This window comes from Nicotiana attenuata, unplaced genomic scaffold (assembly GCF_001879085.1).
Source record: "Nicotiana attenuata strain UT unplaced genomic scaffold, NIATTr2, whole genome shotgun sequence".
NCBI classification, from domain to species: domain Eukaryota; kingdom Viridiplantae; phylum Streptophyta; class Magnoliopsida; order Solanales; family Solanaceae; genus Nicotiana; species Nicotiana attenuata.
The window spans coordinates 144934-158251 of record NW_017670907.1 but is presented as its reverse complement, the minus strand read 5'-3'; positions in this window follow the sequence as shown (position 1 = coordinate 158251).

Genomic DNA, 13318 nt, shown 5'->3' with positions numbered 1-13318 from the left:
CGGGTCCCTATACTGGATTTTTTGTGATGACTTCCCGTGTTGGGCTTGGAGCAGTGTTGATGCAGGATGGCAAGGTCATTGCCTACGCTTCGAGGCAGTTGAAAATTCATGAGAAGAACTATCTAGTGCATGATCTGGAGTTGGCAGCCATTGTCCACGCCTTGAAGATTTGGAGGCACTATTTGTATGGCGTGGCGTGCGAGGTGTTCACCGATCATAAGAGCCTGCAGTACTTATTTAAGCAAAAGGATTTGAGTTTGAGGCAGAGGAGGTGGTTGGAGTTGTTGAAGGATTATGATGTCACTATCTTATATCACCCGGGTAAGGCCAATGTGGTGGCCGATGCATTGAGTAGAAAGTCCGCCAGCATGGGTAGTCTTGCTTATATCCCGGTCAGCCAGAGACCGCTTGCTTTAGATGTTCAGACTTTGGCCAACCGATTTGTGAGATTAGACATTTCTGAGCCTAGCAGAGTGTTGGCTTGCACGGTCTCTCGTTCTTCTCTATTGGAGCGTATCCGTGATCGGCAGTTGGATGATCCCCATTTGTGTGTCCTTAGAGACAAGGTGCAGCGAGGAGGTGCCAAGCAGGTTACCTTAGATGATGATGGTGTTTTGAGATTGCAGGGGCGAGTTTGTGTGCCTAATGTTGATGGGATTCAAGAGTTGATCTTAGCGGAGGCCCATAGTTCTCGGTATTCTATTCATCCGGGCGCCGCGAAGATGTATCAAGACTTGCGGCAGCATTACTGGTGGCGTAGAATGAAGAAGGATATCGTGGCATATGTAGCTCGTTGTTTGAATTGTCAGCAGGTTAAGTACGAGCATCAGAGGCCTGGTGGTCTACACCAGAGTATGGAGCTTCCAGAGTGGAAGTGGGAGCGGATTACCATGGATTTTGTTACTGGACTTCTGTTGACTCGGAAGAAGTTTGATGCGATATGGGTTAATGTTGATAGGCTGACCAAGTCAGCACATTTCATTCCTGTGGCAGTCTCCTACTCATCCGAGAGGCTAGCTGAGATTTACATCCGGGAGATTGTTCGCCTTCATGGTGTGCCGGCATCTATCATATCGGATCGGGGTACGCAGTTTACCTCACGCTTCTGGAGAGCAGTCCAGCGAGAGTTGGGCACACGGGTCGAGTTGAGCAAAGCGTTCCATCCCCAGACGGACGGTCAGTCCGAGCGGACTATTCAGATTTTGGAGGATATGCTCCGGGCTTGTGTTATTGACTTTGGAGGTTCATGGGATCAGTCCTTGCCTTTAGCGGAGTTTGCCTACAATAACAGCTACCAGTCGAGCATCCAGATGGCTCCTTATGAGGCCTTATATGGTAGGCGGTGTCGGTCTCCGATTGGATGGTTCGAGCCGGGAGAGACTCGGTTGATAGGTACAGAATTAGTTTAGGAGGCCTTGGAGAAGGTCAAGGTCATTCAGGACAGAATTCGTTTAGCTCAATCTAGGCAAAAGAGCTATGCAGATCGTAAGGTTCGAGATGTAGCTTTCATGGTTGGTGAGCGGGTATTGCTCCGGGTGTCGCCTATGAAGGGCGTGATGAGATTTGGAAAGAAGGGCAAGCTTAGCCCTAGGTACATTGGCCCGTTTGAGGTTCTTGATCGAGTGGGAGAGGTGACTTATAGACTTGCATTGCCACCTAGCTTATCAGCCGTGCACCCAGTTTTTCATGTGTCTATGCTTCGGAGGTATCACGGCGATCCTACCCATGTATTAGACTTCAATATTGTCCAGTTGGACAAAGATTTATCTTATGAGGAGGAGCCGGTAGCTATTCTAGACCGGCAGGTCCGACAGTTGAGATCTAGGAGTTTTCCCTCTATTCGTGTTCAGTGGAGAGGTCAGCCCCCTGAGGCCTCGACCTGGGAGTTTCAGTCTGATATACGGAGCCGTTATCCACATATGTTCCCCGACTCAGGTACTTCTTTCTTTTGTCCGTTCGAGGACGAACGGTTGTTTTAGAGGTGGAGGATGTGACGACCCAAAGGGTCATCACCTATTTTCCTCATCCATTCCGTGCTTTCGAGGCCTTAAAACCTCATTTTTTACTTGCCTCGATTTGCGTGCGCAGTCCGGGCGCATAGCCAGAAAGCTTTTATGTTGAAATATGTGAATTTCGTGAAAAATTTGAAGAATTTTGATATTAATATGATTATAGTTGAATTTGGTCAACATTTTCAGTAAACGGACCCGGACCTGAGATTGGACGGTCCCGGAAGGTCCGTAGAAAAATATGGGACTCGGGCATGTGCTCGGAATCGAATTCCGAGGTCTAGAGCCCGAGATATGAATTTTTCCGTGAAATTGTTTTTCTGAAATTTTTAAGGAAAATGGAAATGAAAATTTATTAAAAGACTATGGTATCGGGCTCGTATTTTGGTTCCGACGCCCGGTACAAGTCTTAAATATGTGGTAAGCACTTTCTGTGAAGTTTGGTCGAAATCGGACGTCATTTGACGTGTTTCGGACCTAAATATCTAAAGTTTGAAGTTTATGAAGTTATAATAAAAAAATCATGTGCTTTGAGGCTTGATTCTATGTAAATGATGTTATTTTGGCGATTTGATCGCACGAGCAAGTCCGTAGGATGTTTTCGAGGTTGTGTACATGTTTGGTTTGGAGCCCCGAGGGCTCGGGTGAGTTTTGAATAGGCATCGGATTGCATTTCTTCATTTTTGAAAAGTTGGTATTCCCCAGTTCTGGTATCTTCGCATTTGCGAAGAAGTACTCGCAAATGCGAAGTCGCAAATACGGCAACTCGATCGCAAATGCGAAGAAGGGGAAGTCTGGGCCGGATCGCAAATGCGATCATTCCTTCGCAAATGCGAAGACGGGGAAATGGGCTGGGGTCGCAAATGCGACGCCCATGCTCGCAAATGCGACGCCCATGCTCGCAAATGCGAGAGGGCCCAGATCGCAAAAGCGATCGATACTTCGCAAATGCGAAGTCTGTACCCAGGCCCAGTGTTCGCAAATGCGAACCAAGGATCACAATTCCCAGCCCTGTCTTGTTCGCAAATGCGAACCAAGGCTCGCAATTCCCATATCTGAGGCCCAGCAAATTTTATACTTAGTCGAATTTTCATCACTTTTCACCATTCTTTCAAAACCCAAACACCATAGGCGAATTTTCAAGAGCAAACTTCATCCCAAATCACTTGTAAGTTGATTTTTACTCAATTCTTTCAATCTTTAACATCATTAAACATGTTTTCCACTTGAAATCAAAGATTTTCATGGGTGAAATTGGGATTTTTGGGTAGAACTTAGGTTTTCTTAAAATTGGGGATTTGGACCTCCATTTGAGGTCCGATTTCAAAACAAAACATAGATATGAACTCGTGGGGGAATGGGTAACCGGGTTTTGGTTCGAACCTCGGGTTTTGACCACGTGGGCCCGGGGGCATTTTTGGAATTTTTGGGAAAAACTTGGGAAAATCATTTTTATGCATTCAAATTGATTCATATAGTGTTTATTAAAGTAATTGAACAATTTGTGATTAGATTCGAGCGAATTGGAGGTGGAACCGCGAGGTAAAGCGATAGTTGAGGATTAAGTGGATTTCAAGGCTTTGAGGTAAGTGTTTGATCTAACTTTGGCTTGAGGGAATAGGATTAGAGTATCATGAATGCTATTTGCTAATTGATCGAGTACGGTGTATAGGCGTGGTGACGAGTGTCTATACACCGGAGTCTAGTGTTACACCCCAAGTTTTCATACGTGAGAGTACGTCGTAAGTCATTGATGTAAGCCCGAAAATGAGATTATATTTGGAAGCAAATAAAGTAAGTTAATCATGTTACCTTGGAGGCTACAAATATTTAAGATCATGAATAACAAGTACCAAAAGGGTTGGAAAGCTTAGTCGCTAAACGAATTGAAGAAAATAGGTTTCGTCGAAAATCGACAAGTTTGGAATGTTATAACATATTCTTTTGGGGTGAGAATAGGGTGATTAACATGATGAGGAGGTTAATTTATGAGTTATTGTAGTCGTATGATAGTCGTGTGTTATGTTTTTAAGTCAAACGAGTTATGGAACAAAGTTAGCAAAGGTCATCACAAGTTGCATTTATAATGTGCTGAAATTTAGGTCAAATGTAGATGCACTTTTCTCCAAATATACTTGGAATCATGGGGTGTTCTACCTACCAAATTGAAGATCTACGAGTCTAGTTTCTAACGCATTAAACCGTTCATCAATACGACATCGGAGTAGAGAGATATTCGCATTTTCGCAAGACCGCGCAAGCAGCTNGTTTCGACCGTAATATCTAAGTTTGAAGCTTATGAAGTTATAATGAAAAATCATGTGCTTTGAGGCTTGATTCTATGTAAATGATATTATTTTGGCGATTTGATCGCACGAGCAAGTCCGTAGGATGTTTTCGAGGTGGTGTACATGTTTGGTTTGGAGCCCCGAGGGCTCGGGTGAGTTTTGGATAGGCATCGGATTGCATTTCCTCATTTTTGAAAAGCTGGTATTCCCAGTTCTGGTATCTTCGCATTTGCGAAGAAGTACTCGCAAATGCGAAGTCGCAAATGCGGCAACTCGATCGCAAATGCGAAGAAGGGGAAGTCTGGGCCGGATCGCAAATGCGATCATTCCTTCACAAATGCGAAGAGGGGGAAATGGGCTGGGGTCGCAAATGCGACGCCCATGCTCGCAAATGCGAGAGGGCCCAGATCGCAAAAGCGATCGATACTTCGCAAATGCGAAGTCTGTGCCCAGGCCCAGTGTTCGCAAATGCGAACCAAGGATCGCAATTCCCAGCCCTGTCTTGTTCGCAAATGCGATCCAAGGCTCGCAATTCCCATATCCGAGGCCCAGCAAATTTTATACTTAGTCGAATTTTCATCACTTTTCACCATTCTTTCAAAACCCAAACACCATAGGCGAATTTTCAAGAGCAAACTTCATCCCAAATCACTTGTAAGTTGATTTTTACTCAATTCTTTCAATCTTTAACATCATTAAACATGTTTTCCACTTGAAATCAAAGATTTTCATGGGTGAAATTGGGATTTTTGGGTAGAACTTAGGTTTTCTTAAAATTGGGGATTTGGACCTCCATTTGAGGTCCGATTTCAAAACAAAACATAGATATGAACTCGCGGGTTTTGGTTCGAACCTCGGGTTTTGACCACGTGGGCCCGGGGGCATTTTTGGAATTTTTGGGAAAAACTTGGGAAAATCATTTTTATGCATTCAAATTGATTCATATAGTGTTTATTAAAGTAATTGAACAATTTGTGATTAGATTCGAGCGAATTGGAGGTGGAACCGCGAGGTAAAGCGATAGTTGAGGATTAAGTGGATTTCAAGGCTTTGAGGTAAGTGTTTGATTTAACTTTGGCTTGAGGGAATAGGATTAGAGTATCATGAATGCTATTTGCTAATTGATCGAGTACGGTGTATAGGCGTGGTGACGAGTGTCTATACACCGGAGTCTAGCATGACCGTGGGTCTTTGTTTGTACTTGTTTTTGAGGTAATTTGGAACTCTTCCAAGCTACAACATGTTTTTCTGCAAATGTGAAGAGTTTGAGGATAAGTTGTGAAATATTAATACTTTGGAGCATTGGCTCGAGTGATAAATACCATTGAGTAAGAGATGAACGTATTGAAAAGAGTTGTGATTAATCCCTTGCCGGGATGGTTTGATTACATTGAGTATTGCCCTTGCCGGGATGTGAAAGATATTGTTATTGTTCCCTTGCCGGGACTTGGTTGTTATTTGTGTTATTCCCTTGCCGGGATAGTTCATATTACTTGTTTATTCCTCTTGCCCGTTTGGTTGTGACTGTTATTTGGGTGAGGAAGAGTGAAATTGCACGAAGGGTCATTCCGTGCTATTCTTGATTATATTTGCACGAAGGGTCATTCCGTGCTATGTTTTGACTATTTATGCACGAAGGTACATTCCGTGCTCTGAATTGATTATATTTGCACGAAGGGTCATTCCGTGCCATGAGATGAGAGCTATGTGAGGGAAAGCACGAAGGGTGATGCCGTGCATTTTATTTGATTGCTTTGGGTGAGATTGAGAGTAAAAGCACGAAGGGTGATGCCGTGCAACTATTGAATTTCTTATTCTTTGATAATTATTGTTGTGCCATGTTTCTTAATTACGCTGATGAACTTTATATCCAATTTGTACTCTCCCCATAACATGTTTCCCTCCCTTTTAACTGTTTAGTTTCGGTATTTTCTTTCCTTTTATTGCCTATTTGTATATAAAAAATTGTACAGGTTGGTTTGGTAGTCCTGTCTAGCCTCGTCACTACTTCGCCGGGGTTAGGCCAGACACTTACCAGCACATGGGGTCGGTTGTGCTGATGCTACACTCTGTGCATTTCTTTGTGCACAGATCCAAGAGCAGCTTTTGGACAGCAGCAGTAGGATTCTTATCCGGGAGCTATCTTCAGTCCAGGGACTCTCGAGGTAGCCTAGCTGGCGTTTGCAGGCCGAAGTCCCCTTTCCTTATTTCAGTTTGTTTTCATTGTACCGAAACAGACATGTGTATTTCTTTCATTCAGACTTGTTGTAGTATTCTATTGTAGTCCGTGAGCTAGTGACACCAGATTTTGGGTAGGGATGTGTTTCAAACTTCCGCATTTTTATATCTTTTTTGTTAAACTTAAAATCTTCCGCATTTCTTTAACTGTTGTTAGTATATTATATTGTTGAGGTTGAATAGCGAATGTTTAATGTATGGCTGGCCTAGCTCCGTTAGTAGGCGCCATCACGACGCCCGATGGTGGGAAAAATTCGGGTCGTGACAATTTGAATTCCTAAATGTTAGGAGTCCCTACATTGTTCAAATAAGAAAAATATTTAATAGCCATATTTTTAGTTGATTTTGATTTAGTGTCCTTAATATTAGGACTTAATCAAATAAGGAATGATTTAATGAGAAAGATTTTAGTTGATTTTAAATTCCTAAATATTAGGAAAATAATTTGAATTACAACTTTGTCCAATGCGAATTCTATTTCTAAAGGGTAGAAAAGGGAACGACATTTCGCTAAGGATTTTCGTGCTTTTAATATAGTATAGATTAGGCTTGGGCCCGGGCCGCCCTCCAACTAGTAACATTTATAAATACAAGTATTAGACACTTGTGCGTGTAAAAATTGCAGGAAAACTTACAGAATGTCCCGAATAAGTCTCAACTTACCAACCTCTAGCCATTACTCATCGACTTATCAAAACTAGCCAAACACATATAAAAATTGAATAACCAAATAAATAAGGTTCTTTTTCTCAAAGAATCACACGCAAAAATCTCCTTCAATATTTTTAAGCGTAATTAGCAACATTAGATGCAAGACGGAAAGGAAATTTCATGATTAGGTAGCAAATAAGGTGATGAAATATAAATATATATATATATATATATATATATATATATATATATATATATATATATATATATATATATATATATATATTATAAAAGCATGAATACAATGTTAGATTACAAAAATAACCTTTTAATATTAAGCATAATAACTCAACAATAAAAGGACATAACCGGAATTCTAGATATTAGCCTTATAATCCTATCAGTTTTAGACATATATAATACTACACGTTAGGAATCCTACATGATTACCTTTAGGAATCCTATTACTATAATTACTTTTAAGGTGTCTAATCCATATAAAATTGAACAAGTAAATACCTTTACTCATGAATCCTATTACTTTTAGAATATACTTCTTAAAAATTCATATTACTAATTTAATTCGAAAACGTATTATAATGTCATATTACTTTAATTTTAATTTGAAAGAATGTGTTATATTGTCCAAAACCATTTAGAAAAAGGAGAGCCTATACTTATTAAAAATAATAAACACAATATTAATATACCAAAATAGCCCTAATATTAAGCGGAAGAACTCATGGAAAGGACATAACTGCAATAACCTATTTTTTGGACTACAATACCTTCTTTGCTAATTTTTTAATATTTAAGATTTTAAAATTAATTAAAATTTTATCTATTAAATTTCTTATTAAAAATATGTAGAAAGGTTTAATAAAATCAACTTTCATAAGAATCCTCCGTAACTGGCAATACATTACCACTCCATAATGTCCAATACCAAAAAAGTAAAAGTAATATTAAAATGAACTGCATAAAGAGTTCAAATTGAGAAAAAAATATCCCGCCACTTATAATAAATTTTTATATTATATTTGAACTATTTTCCTACTCAAATAATATTTTTTAATGAGTTTTTCGTGTAATATTGAAAAATACCCAATTCTTAAACAACAACTACAAAAATATTTAAGAATATAAATGTGTGAGAAAGAGAAAAAAATGGTTAGAAAGAGTAAATATCACTAATGTTTCTATAAACATAAAGAACTAAAAGTGAAATATCATATCAATCTTTTTACTCTTTGAAAGTAAAATTTATTTTGTATAAAATTATGATCAAGATTAAACATTCAAAACAGGAGATGAACTAATATTAAGATCTGAGTCAACACAGAATAAATTATTTTTTATGTTACAACTAAATAATTAAATCTTTTAATTAATTATTAGCAAGATAATCCAATTCAATAATTTTTTAAAAATTCATGATATGAGTAAAAATTTTATTCAAGTTAAAAAGAATCTTAGGATACATAAATTTATACCATAAAAAGAGTGTTATAACACAAAGTGAAAAGGTTAGAATATTATTAAGAATCAAAAATGCTATACAAGCGTCTGAGAAAGTACAATCAAAGCTACATCCTAATCAAGAACAAGCTTTCAAGACTATATTATAAAGTGTCGACTCTGGTATAACGGGATTATACTTTGTAGATGCCTCAGGCGGAATCAAATAATATTTCTATGTCATACATTACTTGCAAATGTCATATCAAGAGGCATGACACTATTAGCAATAATAGCAAGTGGTGTACCAACAACGATTTTATTGTGCGGCCACCCACTTTAGATTTGACATACCTCTTCAAACAACTTAAATAACCATCACAAATATATCAAAGCATAGCAACAATGCATTATAAGGAAAGCAAAACTGATAATATGGGATGAAGCACTTATGACAAAGTGTCAAACGATCGAAATAATTGCCCCGAGTTCTTATTAATGAACGGTTTGGTGAAAAATTAATGGTTTGGGAACTGATTTCTGTCAAGTCTACCAGTAGTTTCAAAAATGACAAAAGCAGAGACTGTAAAAGCTAGCTTGCCAAAGTTATACTTCAGGCCTCAAATGAAAATGATTCAACTGACAAGAAATATAAAGCAAGAACATATCCAGTATTCAGTGTCTTCTTGCTTTGTGTCGGAAACGAATAAGACCATCCAATAAAAGATGATTTGATTTTTCCTGAACACTTGGTTATCAATCCCAATGGTAAAGTAGTGCATTTAATAAGAGAAATATTTCCATCATTAGATTAAAACGTAATTTGTACAAATCGCATGATAGAATTAAAAAGATATCCTAGCAAGCAAAAATGAATATGTTGATCAACTAAATAAAGGGTTGATTGCAAAATTTTAAAATAAAAATAAAATATTTTTCAGCTCTTTGACTCAACAGAAAATGATACCAATAATTACTACTAAGAAGAATACTTAAATTCTTAAATACCAAATGGCCTTCTACCATACAAATTTGTTGTCAAGTTTATTCTTTCTTACGTATGTTAGTGTCACCATGTGTATAATATACAAAGTTAAAATTGATCTTCCATTGTACATAGGTTCATTTTTAAAAAAATTACGTCTGTCATGCTACTGAAAAACTTAGATATGCTGAATAGCTTATGTAATAGGACACATATGGTATATAGAAATTTTGACAATAACGTCATACATGCAAAAATTATGATATTGGTAAAATGTGCTTTTAAGTATATTCTTATCCCTGAATTCGACTTTCATCTCTCGAAACTAAGGTATCCTTATAAATTTATGTGAAAAATATTTTTTAGTATGTTTATGTTTTTCAAATATAACAAATAAAACACAAAGACAAATATCATAAATATTAGGACTATATTTACCATGTTTTCTTGCACGAACAACTGTATGTTGCACTTTCAAGATGGATAGGATATCAAGATCGACAACAAAAGTTTTGGTTAATGCAGAGCAACCAAAGCATTAGGAGGAAACATACACAAAAAAGTATTGTCCACAAAGAAGTGTTCGTTAAGATACCATCACATTAAATACTTTTAAAATATTATACATAATTTCTAACTAACATGATAAAATAAATCATTTGTGTAAGTTTTGATGATGTCCTTTTATTTTAAATTCACGTATTGTGCTAATGTAATAATATTTTTCGGCATTTAGATGATTGTTGTATTATTATACATAAAATTTCTCTCATTAATTAATTTTATGTTCCTTTATATAAATAAATGTTTAAATCATCACGTGCCATTATTAACGTACAACGCACGTTCATAGATACTAGTAAATTAAAAAGAACAAATTATATGAATAACTATTGACATAAACTTAAATATTATAACCTCATATATAGCCGGTGTTACAAACAAATAAAAATACAATATGATTCAAAAATAAATACTCCTTCCCTTTCAATTTACATAAAATATTTTTCTTATTAGCCTGCTCCAAAAGAATGATACATTTCTGTATTTGAAAATAATTTAGCTTTAATTTTTTTATTTTACCCATTTTACATAATGAGAAGTTCTTACACCCATGCAAATATCATGGCCCCACAAAACTATTAGGATCATAAGTTTCAAAAGTTTTCCTTTTCGTTCTTAAATTTCGTGCCAAGTCAAAATTGAAACTGAGTGATGTCATACTATATAGTGTAATAACAAATAAAAATACATTTAGTAATATCTTAATTTAAATTATAAAAATATATTATATGATTATCTCGACATAATAAATTCTCACATCAACATCAACTTTAACTTCTACCAACCTAAAATTACACGGTGACAAATTAATATATACATACATGATAATTTATTAACAACCAATATATTCTAACTTTTGGGAGTTACCAACTTATAAAACAGTTGGATCGTAATTTGCTCAATAATTTTACTAATTACCTCAATTTTAACCAAACAATTAAAGTCACATTATTTTTAACAATTTAAATGATACCTTTGGGATATAGTTAAGATTAATATATTATAATTAAATAAATATTAACCTATATTAAATATTTTTCTTCCACGATGCACATGTACAGATGTACTAAAGGAAGATGAGTTTTTACATGTAATTCTTAATTAAATGAATCTTACCTTATGATTTTATGATTCACTTTATTTTGTGTAAATAGAAATCCCAAATAGTGCAATTATATTCATCTATGTGGTTATCCTATCCAAATCTATTTCATTCTTATTGACACACACACACACACACACACACACACACACACACAATTTGAGAGAGCAATAAATATACAACAACGCGACTAAAAGTACATTGTCCATACTGAGCCATTAGGAAGAACCTACTCCTCCTTCTTATATATTTAGCATAGCAATTGCTAGCAACTNATTAATTTTATTGTTCCTTCATATAAATAAATGTTTAAATCATCACGTGCCATTATTAACATGCAACGCACGTTCATATATATATATATATATATATATATATATATATATATATATATATATATATATATATACATATTCCAAAAATCTAAGCAAAAGGGACCATTTTCAATGGGTATAGTTGAAATTCATTGAAAACATATAGATAAGTCAATATACAAAATTTGAGGAAGATTGGAGGTGATTTGGACTGGTTTGGTATCAAAATACGTAATTAAATCGAGTTCAAAAAATCCTTCTACGAACATGTATCAAAGATGTATCACGCATGTATCTCATACACATGTATACATGGATATACATGTGATACATAACTGATACAAATATGATACATATGTGATACACAAATAATACACAGTGTGATACACAAGTCATTTTTTTCATGTTCATTTTTTACTTCGAATTTTCAATTCAAACCAACTCAAAACTCCACCAAATCATCCCAAAGCTGATATTCAAGCTCCTTAAGATGTACCCACTCTATTCTAATTTAACCCACTCAAAAGAAAGCAAAAATTTGATATTTGTTTTGCTACAAATAGCTAATTGGCTAATATTAGTAATATTTTGTAAATCAGCCAATTTTTGTAATGAATTACTTATAAATGGACATAGCTGGTAGTTTTCCAAAATTGCACGGGGCGCCCTATTTGGTCGCCCCCATTTAACATATACCCATGTTTACCGTGAAAATGGTAATAACAATTAAATTTAATTTTGTGAGGTTCCAAAAATACGTGATCTATTTTTATGCTAGTTGTTAAGTAGTTGATGCTGTGTGAAAGACTTAGAAACGAGATTAGAGCTTGAGAACAAAGTGATAACCAAACCGAATAACCGCAAATCGGGGCCTCGAGCTCGCCTATTCGGGGACCTCGGGGTCGAGTTTGAAGCTCGGCTGGGAGCTATCGAGGGTGGACGATGGACGACTAACAATTATAACAAAATCAATGACAGCTCTTTATGGCCAATAATGAGCAATAGATGAAGAACAATAAATAGAACAAAATAAAGATAAGCAATAAATGAAGCAATGAACTCAAGAGAGTGTGTTAGAGGGCAGAGAGAATGTTCTTGTGCATTTAGTATTGAGCATCAGATGTTTACAAAATGACAAGTATTCCCTTTATATATGAAGAGGGATCCCCACACAGTACAAGATGCATTAATTACAAAGACATGGGGCAGGTATAGCCACCTAATGCCTTGATTCGTTTTCAGACTAGTCCACTAGGCTTTGTCAGCTTTAGTCACGTGCCTTGGGAACTCCACCTTGAGTGGCCGAGACCGGTGATTCACATTGTCCCGGGGCCGGTCATTACTCATAACGTCTCGAAGTCGAACTGTCTCGAAATCGACCGTCGAGGATTCTCGGAGTCGAACACTAGAAGCCCTCGAGATGTCGTGATGCTCGTGAAATGGGGCCATCGATTTCTACCGTATACAGATAGTCCCCGCGTTTCTTAGAGTGGAACGATAAGAAACGATTTTGATATTCATCTCTTCGAACTTTCCCGCGATGATGTCATACTTACGATGTAAGCTTTCATGATAACTGAAGCATCCCGTCGGTTCATCTTTTCAGTGTCATTCAATGTACTGCCAATTGTGATTCTCCAGAGTGTCAATATCGCTGTCGATTCGGTTCCCAAAAAACGCATTGATTGTGCCTGCTGATACGTTCTGGG